The sequence below is a fragment of the Triticum urartu genome, chromosome 2, assembly GCF_003073215.2.
Source record: "Triticum urartu cultivar G1812 chromosome 2, Tu2.1, whole genome shotgun sequence".
NCBI lineage: Eukaryota > Viridiplantae > Streptophyta > Magnoliopsida > Poales > Poaceae > Triticum > Triticum urartu.
This window is the reverse complement of record NC_053023.1, coordinates 258,556,962-258,567,811: the sequence shown is the minus strand read 5'-3', so window position 1 is coordinate 258,567,811 and position 10,850 is coordinate 258,556,962.

The window sequence follows — 10,850 nt, the reverse complement described above, 5'->3', positions numbered from 1 at the left end:
AGACAGTAATATTACCGTCGGCGTCAGTCTTCTTCTTGAAGATCCATTTATTCTCAATTGCTTGCCGATCATTGGGCAAGTCAACCAAAGTCCACACTTTGTTCTCATACATGGATCCCATCTCAGATTTCATGGCTTCAAGCCATTTTGCGGAATCTGGGCTCACCATCGCTTCTTCATAGTTCGTAGGTTCATCATGATCTAGTAGCATGACTTCCAGAAACTGGATTACCGTACCACTCTGGCGCGGATCTCACTCTGGTTGATCTACGAGGTTCAGTAGTATCTTGTTCTGAAGTTTCATGATCATTATCATTAGCTTCCTCACTAATTGGTGTAGGTGTCACAGAAACAGTTTTCTGTGATGCACTACTTTCCAATAAGGGAGCAGGTACAGTTACCTCGTCAAGTTCTACTTTCCTCCCACTCACTTCTTTCGAGAGAAACTCCTTCTCTAGAAAGTTTCCGAACTTAGCAACAAAAGTCTTGCCTTCGGATCTGTGATAGAAGGTGTATCCAATAGTCTCCTTTGGATATCCTATGAAGACACATTTCTCCGATTTGGGTTCGAGCTTATCAGGTTGAAGCTTTTTCACATAAGCATCGCAGCCCCAAACTTTCAGAAACGACAACTTTGGTTTCTTGCCAAACCATAGTTCATAAGGCGTCGTCTCAACGGATTTTGATGGTGCCCTATTTAACGTGAATGCGGCCGTCTCTAAAGCATAACCCCAAAACGATAGCGGTAAATCAGTAAGAGACATCATAGATCGCACCATATCTAGTAAAGTACGATTACGACGTTCGGACACACCATTACGCTGTGGTGTTCCGGGTGGCGTGAGTTGCGAAACTATTCCGCATTGTTTCAAATGTACACCAAACTCGTAACTCAAATATTCTCCTCCACGATCAGATCGTAGAAACTTTATTTTCTTGTTACGATGATTTTCAACTTCACTCTGAAATTCTTTGAACTTTTCAAACGTTTCAGACTTATGTTTCATTAAGTAGATATACCCATATCTGCTTAAGTCATCTGTGAAGGTGAGAAAATAACGATATCCGCCACGAGCCTCAATATTCATCGGACCACATACATCTGTATGTATGATTTCCAACAAATCTGTTGCTCTCTCCATAGTACCGGAGAACGGTGTTTTAGTCATCTTGCCCATGAGGCACGGTTCGCAAGTACCAAGTGATTCATAATCAAGTGGTTCCAAAAGTCCATCAGTATGGAGTTTCTTCATGTGCTTTACACCGATATGACCTAAACGGCAGTGCCACAAATAAGTTGCACTATCATTATCAACTCTGCATCTTTTGGCTTCAACATTATGAATATTGTGTATCACTACTATCGAGATTCAATAAGAATAGACCACTCTTCAAGGGTGCATGACCATAAAAGATATTACTCATATAAATAGAACAACCATTATTCTCTGATTTAAATGAATAACCGTCTCGCATCAAACAAGATCCAGATATAATGTTCATGCTTAACGCTGGCACCAAATAACAATTATTTAGGTCTAATATTAATCCCGAAGGTAGATGTAGAGGTAGCGTGCCGACCGCGATCACATCGACTTTGGAACCGTTTCCCACGCGCATCGTCACCTCGTCCTTAGCCAATCTTCGCTTAATTCGTAGTCCCTGTTTCGAGTTGCAAATATTAGCAACAGAACCAGTATCAAATACCCAGGTGCTACTGCGAGCATTAGTAAGGTACACATCAATAACATGTATATCACATATACCTTTGTTCACCTTGCCATCCTTCTTATCCGCCAAATACTTGGGGCAGTTCCGCTTCCAGTGACCAGTCTGCTTGCAGTAGAAGCACTCAGTTTCAGGCTTAGGTCCAGACTTGGGTTTCTTCTCTTGAGCAGCAACTTGCTTGATGTTCTTCTTGAAGTTCCCCTTCTTCTTCCCTTTGCCCTTTTTCTTGAAACTAGTGGTCTTGTTGACCATCAACACTTGATGCTCCTTTTTGATTTCTACCTCCGCAGCTTTCAGCATTGCGAAGAGCTCGGGAATAGTCTTATTCATCCCTTGCATATTATAGTTCATCACGAAGCTCTTGTAGCTTGGTGGCAGTGATTGGAGAATTCTGTCAATGACGCAATCATCTGGAAGATTAACTCCCATTTGAATCAAGTGATTATTATACCCAGACATTTTGAGTATATGCTCACTGACAGAACTGTTCTCCTCCATCTTGCAGCTATAGAACTTATTGGAGACTTCATATCTCTCAATCCGGGCATTTGCTTGAAATATTAACTTCAACTCCTGGAACATCTCATATGCTCCATGACGTTCAAAACGTCGTTGAAGTCCCGATTCTAAGCCGTAAAGCATGGCACACCGAACTATCGAGTAGTCATCAGCTTTGCTCTGCCAGACGTTCATAACATCTGGTGTTGCTCCAGCAGCAGGCCTGGCACCCAGCGGTGCTTCCAGGACGTAATTCTTCTGTGCAGCAATGAGGATAATCCTCAAGTTACGGACCCAGTCCGTGTAATTGCTACCATCATCTTTCAACTTTGCTTTCTCAAGGAACGCATTAAAATTCAACGGAACAACAGCACGAGCCATCTATCCACAATCAACATAAACAAGCAAGATACTATCAGGTACTAAGTTCATGATAAATTTAAGTTCAATTAATCATATTACTTAAGAACTCCCACTTAGATAGACATCCCATCTAATCCTCTAAGTGATTACGTGATCCAAATCAACTAAACCATGTCCGATCATCACGTGAGATGGAGTAGTTTCAATGGTGAACATCACTATGTTGATCATATCTACTATATGATTCACGCTCGACCTTTCGGTCTCCGTGTTCCGAGGCCATATCTGTATATGCTTGGCTCGTCAAGTTAACCTGAGTATTCCGCGTGTGCAACTGTTTTGCACCCGTTGTATTTGAACGTAGAGCCTATCACACCCGATCATCACGTGGTGTCTCAGCACGAAGAACTTTCGCAACGGTGCATACTCAGGGAGAACACTTATACTTTGATAATTTAGTGAGAGATCATCTTATAATGCTACCGTCAATCAAAGCAAGATAAGATGCATAAAAGATAAACATCACATGCAATCAATATAAGTGATATGATATGGCCATCATCATCTTGTGCTTGTGATCTCCATCTTTGAAGCACCGTCGTGATCACCATCGTCACCGGCGCGACACCTTGATCTCCATCGTAGCATCGTTGTCGTCTCGCCAATCTTATGCTTCACGACTATCGCTACCGCTTAGTGATAAAGTAAAGCATTACAGCGCGATTGCATTGCATACAATAAAGCGACAACCATATGGCTCCTGCCAGTTGCCGATAACTCGGTTACAAAACATGATCATCTCATACAATAAAATTTAGCATCATGTCTTGACCATATCACATCACAACATGCCCTGCAAAAACAAGTTAGACGTCCTCTACTTTGTTGTTGCAAGTTTTACGTGGCTGCTACGGGCTTAAGCAAGAACCAATCTTACCTACGCATCAAAACCACAACGATAGTTTGTCAAGTTGGTGCTGTTTTAACCTTCGCAAGGACCGGGCGTAGCCACACTCGGTTCAACTAAAGTTGGAGAAACTGTCACCCGCAAGCCACCTATGTGCAAAGCACGTCGGGAGAACCGGTCTCGCGTAAGCGTACGCGTAATGTCGGTCCGGGCCGCTTCGTCCAACAATACCGCCGAACCAAAGTATGACATGCTGGTAAGCAGTATGACTTATATCGCCCACAACTCACTTGTGTTCTACTCGTGCATATAACATCAACATATAAAACCCATTGAACGTAGTAATTTCAAAAAACCTAGGCTCGGATGCCACTGTTGGGAATAGTAATTTCAAAAAATTTCCTACGCACACGCAAGATCATGGTGATGCATAGCAACGAGAGGGGAGAGTGTGATCTACGTACCCTTGTAGATCGACAACGGAAGCGTTTGGTTGATGTAGTCGTACGTCTCCACGGCCCGACCGATCAAGCACCGAAACTACGACACCTCCGAGTTCTAGCACACGTTCAGCTCGATGACGATCCCCGGACTCCGATCCAGCAAAGTGTCGGGGAAGAGTTCCGTCAGCACGACGGCGTGGTGACGATCTTGATGTACTACCGTCGCAGGGCTTCGCCTAAGCACCGCTACAATATTATCGAGGACTATGGTGGAAGGGGGCACCGCACACGGCTAAGAATATGATCACGTGGATCAACTTATGTGTCTAGGGGTGCCCCCTGCCCCCGTATATAAAGGAGCAAGGGGAGGAGGCCGGCCGGCCCTATAGGCGCGCCAAGGAGGAGTCCTCCTCCTAGTAGGAGTAGGACTCCTACTAGGAGGGGAAGGAAGTGGGGAGGGAGAGGGAAAGGGGGGCGCCGCCCCCCTCTCCTAGTCCAATTCGGACCAGGGGGGAGGAGGCGCGCGGCCCACCTTTGGCTGCCCCTCTCTCTCTCCACTAAGGCCCATATGGCCCATTACTTCTCCCGGGGGGGGTTCCGGTAACCCTCCGGCTCTCCGGTTTTCTCCGAAATCACCCGGAACACTTCCGGTGTCCGAATATAGCCGTCCAATATATCAATCTTTATGTCTCGACCATTTCGAGACTCCTCGTCATGTCCGTGATCACATCCGGGACTCCGAACTAACTTCGGTACATCAAAACTCATAAACTCATAATATAACTGTCATCGAAACCTTAAGCGTGCGGACCCTACGGGTTCGAGAACAATGTAGACATGACCGAGACACGTCTCCGGTCAATAACCAATAGCGGAACCTGGATGCTCATATTGGCTCCTACATATTCTACGAAGATCTTTATCGGTCAGACCGCATAACAACATACGTTGTTCCCTTTGTCATCGGTATGTTACTTGCCCGAGATTCGATCGTCGGTATCTCAATACCTAGTTCAATCTCGTTACCGGCAAGTCTCTTTACTGTTCGTAATACATCATCGCAACTAACTCATTAGTTGCAATGCTTGCAAGGCTTAAGTGATGTGCATTACCGAGAGGGCCCAGAGATACCTCTCCGACAATCGGAGTGACAAATCCTAATCTCGAAATACGCCAACCCAACATGTACCTTTGGAGACACCTGTAGAGCTCCTTTATAATCACCCAGTTACGTTGTGACGTTTGGTAGCACACAAAGTGTTCCTCTGGCAAACGGGAGTTGCATAATCTCATAGTCATAGGAACATGTATAAGTCATGAAGAAAGCAATAGCAACATACTAAACGATCGGGTGCTAAGCTAATGGAATGGGTCATGTCAATCAGATCATTCAACTAATGATGTGATCTCGTTAATCAAATAACAACTCTTTGTCCATGGTTAGGAAACATAACCATCTTTGATTAACGAGCTAGTCAAGTAGAGGCATACTAGTGACACTCTGTTTGTCTATGTATTCACACATGTATTATGTTTCCGGTTAATACAATTCTAGCATGAATAATAAACTTTTATCATGATATAAGGAAATAAATAATAACTTTATTATTGCCTCTAGGGCATATTTCCTTCAGTATTTACAAGAAAGTGAGTGGGAGCTCTGTAGCATTTCTGATATTATATGTAGATGACATATTACTAATCGGAAATGATATAGAATTTCTGGATAGCATAAAGGGATACTTGAATAAGAGTTTTTCAATGAAAGACCTCGGTGAAGCTGCTTACATATTGGGCATTAAGATCTATAGAGATAGATCAAGACGCTTAATTGGACTTTAACAAAGCACATACCTTGACAAAGTTTTAAAGAAGTTCAAAATGGATCAAGCAAAGAAAGGATTCTTGCCTGTGTTACAAGGTGTGAAATTGAGTAAGACTCAATGCCCGACCAATGCAGAAGATAGAGAGAAAATGAAAGATGTTCCCTATGCTTCAGCCATAGGCTCTATCATGTATGCAATGCTGTGTGCCAGACCTGATGTGTGTCTTGCTATAAGTCTAGCAGGGAGGTACCAAAGTAATCCAGGAGTGGATCACTGGACAACGGTTAAGAACATCCTGAAATACCTGAAAAGGACTAAGGATATGTTTCTCATATATGGAGGTGACAAAGAGCTCATCGTAAATGGTTAGTTGATGCAAGCTTTGACACTGATCCGAACGATTCTAAATCGCAAACCGGATACGTGTTTACATTGAATGGTGGAGCTGTCAGTTGGTGCAGTTCTAAACAAAGCATTGTGGCGGGATCTACATGTGAAGCGGAGTACATAGTTGCTTCGGAAGCAGCAAACGAAGGAGTCTAGATGAAGGAGTTCATATTCGATCTAGGTGTCATACCTAGTGCATCGGGTCCAATGAAAATCTTTTGTGACAATACTGGTGCAATTGCCCTGGCAAAGGAATCCAGATTTCACAAGAGAACCAAGCACATCAAGAGACGCTTCAATTCCATCCGGGATCTAGTCCAGGTGGGAGACTGAAGGAAATATGCCCTAGAGGCAATAATAATGTTATTATTTTATTTCCTTATATCATGATAAATGTTTATTATTCATGCTAGAATTGTATTATCCGGAAACATAATACTTGTGTGAATACATAGACAAACTAAACGTCACTAGTATGCCTCTACTTGACTAGCTCGTTAATCAAAGATGGTTATGTTCCTAACCATAGACAGTGTTGTCATTTGATTAATGGGATCACATTATTGGGAGAATGATGTGATTGGACTTGACCCATTCCAATTAGCTTAGCACCCGGTCGTTTAGTATGTTGCCTATTGCTTTCTTCATGATTATACATGTTCCTATGACTATGAGATTATGCAACCCCGTTTGTCCAGAGAACACTTGTGGTGCTACCAAACGTCACAACATAACTAGGTGATTATAAAGGTGCTCTACAGGTGTCTCCAAAGGTACATGTTGGGTTGGCGTATTTCGAGATTAGGATTTGTCACTCCGATTGTCGGAGAGGTATCTCTGGGCCCTCTCGGTAATGCACATCACTTAAGCCTTGCAAGCATTGCAACTAATGAGTTAGTTGCGGGATGATGTATTACAGAACGAGTAAAGAGACTTGCCGGTAACGAGCTTGAACTAGGTATTGAGATACCGACGATCGAATCTCGGGCAAGTAACATACCGATGACAAAGGGAACGACGTATGTTGTTATGCGGTCTGACCGATAAAGATCTTCGTAGAATATGTAGGAGCCAATATGAGCATCCAGGTTCCGCTAATTGGTTATTGACCGGAGACGTGTCTCGGTCATGTCTACATTGTTCTCGAACCCGTAGGGTCCGCACGCTTAAGGTTTCGATGACAGTTATATTATGAGTTTATGAGTTTTGATGTACCGAAGTTAGTTCGGAGTCCCGGATGTGATCACGGACATGACGAGGAGTCTCGAAATGGTCGAGACATAAAGATTGATATATTGGACGACTATATTCGGACACCGGAAGTGTTCCGGAAGTTTCGGATAAAACCGGAGTACCGGGGGGTTACCGGAACCCCCCGGGGGTTAATGGGCCACATGGGCCTAAAGTGGAGAAGAGGAGGGGCGGCCAGGGCAGGCCGCGCGCCCCCTCCCCCTCTAGTCCGAATTGGACAAGGAGGGGGCGGCGCCCCCCTTTCCTTCCTCTCCTCTCTCCCTTCCTTCCCCCTCTCCTACTTGGACAAGGAAAAGGAGGGAGTCCTACTCCCGGTAGGAGTAGGACTCCTCCCTGGCGCGCCTCCTCCTGGCCGGCCGCCCCTCCCCCTTGCTCCTTTATATACGGGGGCAGGGGGCACCTCTAGACACACAAGTTGATCTTCGTGATCGTTCTCTTAGCCGTGTGCGGTGCCCCCCTCCACCATAATCCTCGATAATATTGTAGCGGTGCTTAGGCGAAGCCCTGCGACGGTAGAACATCAAGATCGTCACCACGCCGTCGTGCTGACGGAACTCTTCCCCGACACTTTGCTGGATCGGAGTCCGGGGATCGTCATCGAGCTGAACGTGTGCTAGAACTCGGAGGTGCCGTAGTTTCGGTGCTTGATCGGTCGGGCCGTGAAGACGTACGACTACATCAACCGCGTTGTCATAACGCTTCCGCTTTCGGTCTACGAGGGTACGTAGACAACACTCTCCCCTCTCGTTGCTATGCATCACCATGATCTTGCGTGTGCGTAGGAATTTTTTTGAAATTACTACGTTCCCCAACAAAGCATGAATGCCAATGGCGATACCCACCCTGTATGATTAAGACTATACCGTACTTGCACTTTCATCCATGTAGCTTGATCCCTGGTTGCTTCACTCAACCATGACAACATGTTAACAATGAGAAATATGGCAATGAACAAACAATCTCGATTTCTTTTTTCTCCAATAATTACATTCATCTGGAAGAAGGCATCTCAAAGATGTGTTGGTCACAATTATGAGAGAGATGAAAAAGACATAGTACGCTTGGTGTGGTTCAACTCGTACAGGCTGTTTCGTTCGATGGGAATACCGCTAATGAGTTCGTAAATTAGCATTGCTAATTAACCGAAAGGTCATGTGTGTAAGTGGACTCTAACAGACATGAACACACAGAAGTGGGCATACTGCACCCATCGGCCCAGGGTGTCGCCTTAGTCAACCGCTGACAGACATATTATCACCACAAGAGATTTCCATCAATCCCGATGAAGAAGACATTCTCAACAGGTTAAGAAACAATAGTCCTTTTCAGATAAAACCCGCTGTGTAGAAAAAGCGCCTGTTTTTGGAAACATAGTTTAATTGGAAACTGATGCATCTCTTATCATTTTTTTTTTAGGACGGGTTCGGGTAGCTCCCAGGGGAGAAGACTGCATTGTTCGCAACAGCAGGGGTGAAGGCTTTGGCGGTGAGTTGCAGAATACCTTTTCCGGAGTGGTTCCTGATGTAGCGTACGCACAGGCGGAAGCATCAGGGCGTGGTCATGTGGCGAGACGGGACCCTCCAAGCTAGCTCAGCAGATTGGATGCTCTAAAGTAATTGAGGAATCTCTGATGGCTTGGAGATCATCAATGGCTTGCAATAGGAGTATCTGATGTTTTCTGGCCCGACCACAATTATAGACGTATGTTTAAACAATAACACATGTATATCTAACACAGTCGCGACGTAAAGGCGTCGGGCGCTCGCAACTTATGCTATCTAATTCTTATCATTTTGGATCTGTATGCACTATATATTCAATTAATTTCCACTGCACTTCTGTATACAGGTTAATATATATAAACACATATGATTTGATCACCTCATCAAAGCGTATATTCCAACTCCGAGATGCTTGCACCAGTCCATAGATGGATCGCTGGAGCTTGCACACTTTCTTAGCACTTTTAGGATTGACAAAATCCTTCTGGTTGCATCATATACAACTCTTCTTTTAAGAAATACATTAAGTAGTGCAGTTTTTGACATCCATTTGCCATATTTCATAAAATGCGGGAATTGCTAACATGATTCGGACAGACTTAAGCATCGCTACGAGTGAGAAAATCTCATCGTAGTCAACACCTTGAACTTGTCGGAAACCTTTTGCAACAAGTCGAGCTTTGTAGATAGTAACACTACCACCAGTGTATGTCTTCCTCTTGAAGATCCATTTATTCTCAATGGCTTGCCGATCATCGGGCAAGTCAACCAAAGTCCATACTTTGTTCTCATACATGGATCCTATCTCAGATATCATGGCCTCAAGCCATTTTGCGGAATCTGGGCTCATCATCGCTTCCTCATAGTTCGTAGGTTCGTCATGGTCTAGTAACATGACTTCCAGAACAGGATTACCATACCACTCTGGTGCGGAATGTACTCTAGTTGACCTATGAGGTTCGGTAGTAACTTGATATGAAGTTTCATGATCCTTATCATTAGCTTCCTCTCTAGTTGGTGTAGGCATCACGGGAACGGATTTCTCTGATGTGCTACTTTCCAAATTGAGAGAAGGTACAATTACCTCATCAAGTTCTACTTTCCTCCCACTCACTTTTTTCGAGAGAAACTCTTTCTCTAGAAAGGAACCATTCTTAGCAACAAAGATCTTGCCTTTGGATTTGTGATAGAAGGTGTACCCAATAGTTTCTTTTGGGTATCCTATGAAGACGCACTTCTCCGATTTGGGTTCAAGCTTATCAGGCTGAAGCTTTTTCACACAAGCCTCTCAACCCCAAACTTTAAGAAACGGCAGCTTAGGTTTCTTGCCAAACCACAGTTCATACGGTGTCATCTTAACGGGTTTAGTTGGTGCCCTATTTAACGTGAATGCAACTGTCTCTAATGCATAACCCCAAAATGATAGTGGTAAATCGGTAAGAGACGTCACCAGATACGGAGGCGCCGCAGACCCCCTATGCTTTACCGATGAGGTAATGGAGCATCAGTTCCCAGAAGGGTTCAAACTCGTAAACATCAAATCATACGACAGCACGACAGATCCCGCGGTATGGATCGAAGATTTCCTTCTCCATATCCACATGGCCCACGGTGACGATCTCCATGCCATCAAATACCTTCCCTTAAAACAGAAGGGGCCAGCAAGACAGTGGCTAAATAGCCTCCCAGAGAACTCCATTGGTAGCTGGGAGGACCTAAAAGATGCCTTTAGAGACAACTTCCAAGGTACCTATGTCCGGCCTCCGGACGCCGATGACCTCAGTCACACAGTCCAGCAACCCGGAGAGTCAGCCCGGAAACTCTGGACCAGGTTCTTAATTAAAAAGAACCAAATTGTCGACTATCCGGACGCCGAAGCCCTCGCGGCCTTTAAACACAGCATCCGCGATGAGTGGCTCGCCCGACACCTCGGCCAAGAAAAACC